The sequence below is a fragment of the Octopus bimaculoides genome, chromosome 20 (genome assembly GCF_001194135.2).
Source record: "Octopus bimaculoides isolate UCB-OBI-ISO-001 chromosome 20, ASM119413v2, whole genome shotgun sequence".
Lineage (NCBI taxonomy): Eukaryota > Metazoa > Mollusca > Cephalopoda > Octopoda > Octopodidae > Octopus > Octopus bimaculoides.
The window spans coordinates 32,166,220-32,167,864 of NC_069000.1; the positions used below are offsets into that span (position 1 = coordinate 32,166,220).

The 1,645-nt window shown below is 34.5% G+C and overlaps 1 protein-coding gene across 1 annotated transcript in view; it reads left to right on the forward strand.

The window, feature by feature from the left end:
• The window catches only part of LOC106877684 (pleckstrin homology domain-containing family G member 7), a 183,844-nt gene that overhangs the window by 106,829 nt on the left and 75,370 nt on the right, over nucleotides 1-1,645 (forward strand). The gene's annotated exons all lie outside the window — the stretch shown is intronic.

Below are 1,645 nucleotides of genomic sequence, written 5' to 3' on the forward strand. Positions count from 1 at the left end.
ATATATATATATATATATATATATATATATATATAATATTATATTATGTTATATTCTACTACAGGCACAAGGCCTAAAATTTTTTGGGGGTGGGAGTGGCAGTCGATTATATCGACCCAAGTTCGCAATTGGTACATAATTCATCGACGCCAATGGGAAGAAAGTCAAAGTCGACCTCGGCGGAATTTGAACTCGGAACGTATATTATATTATATTATATTATATTATATCATATGCCTTCAGTAGAAGACATTTGATCCAAGTGCCACGCATTTGGAATGAAATTCAAACCATGTGGATGGGAAAGAAACTTGTGTCTGCGTTTGTGTTTGTCCCCCCGCACCACCACCACAACTGCTTGACAACTAGAGTCTGATAGTATAAGTACCAGAATTTAAAAAACGTGAGCCGGAGTCGATTCTTTCGACTACAAGCATTTCCCCAGCATGGCCACAGTCCATAGATTAAAACTAGTAAACGATAAAATAAATAAGAATATATACACGTACATATATACAGATTGAGAGAGAGAAAGAGAGACGTTTAAACTATTGTGAATCTCAAATTGTGCATGATGGACCACCTTTATATATCTTCAAACTGGTTTCTAATCTGGATTGATTGTAATTTTGTCCTTTCTTTCTTTTGTCCTGTATTTCCTTTTTTGCATTTCCTCTCTGCTCTATGCTTATATTCTGTCTGTGCGAAACGATGCTCATAATCTCTTAGTTAAAGGCGGAAACTTCTTATATCTTCGTTTTATTGTCCTGCTTCATAGTAGGCCCCCGGTGATGACTGCACTGTTGATGAACGAGTTTCCTGTTTCTAAGCTGGTTCTCCGTAGAGCTGTAACTAATGGTCTTAACATCATTATTATTATTATCCTACTTTCTATTAACTGCTTTTCTGCCGTGACGTTTTCCTCTTCCAGAATATCGCAACGCTAACATTTGTTAAACGTTGTTAGGACATTCTCTCTCAACCTTTCACATGTAATAACCTGAAACACGTTTATCAAACTTGAACATATTTGTTAATTTGTTAACCCTGAACATTCTAACGTAGAAGAGTCTTGTAAAGCCCAGTTCCTTTGTACATAAATACATTTTCACTAACTTAGAACTATCTTGTAGTCTATGGGTCATTTTATATATGTTTTCTATTGAAAATGTTATTAACGCTGAATGTCCTCACTAACGTAGAACTGTCTTGTAAACCGAGGATACTTTTATACATACTTTCTGCTAAATACTTTTGTTAATGTGTCAAGGCCGACAGTTAGCGGTGCAGCTTCCTAGTATTATTCCCTTCAGGGGACTGTCATATTAAGTTGACAGTATACAACTACTTCATCGTATCACTACTGCATAAATCTCTCTGAGAAATTTAGAAATGTATTATTTCTATTTTTGTTAACGATTGATATTTTCACTAACCTAGAACTAACTATATTGTAACACTTTGGTGCACTTACGCATGTTTTCCGTTGAACGCTGTTTTTAACCACAAACATTTTAAAAACTCACTATTTTTAGACAGTCTTTATTTACAACGAACACATATATGAATATTCTGTAAGATGGACCTAATTCTATCCGAAAAGAAAAAAATTATTCTTTGTTTCTAAAGAAAAATAACGATGAAG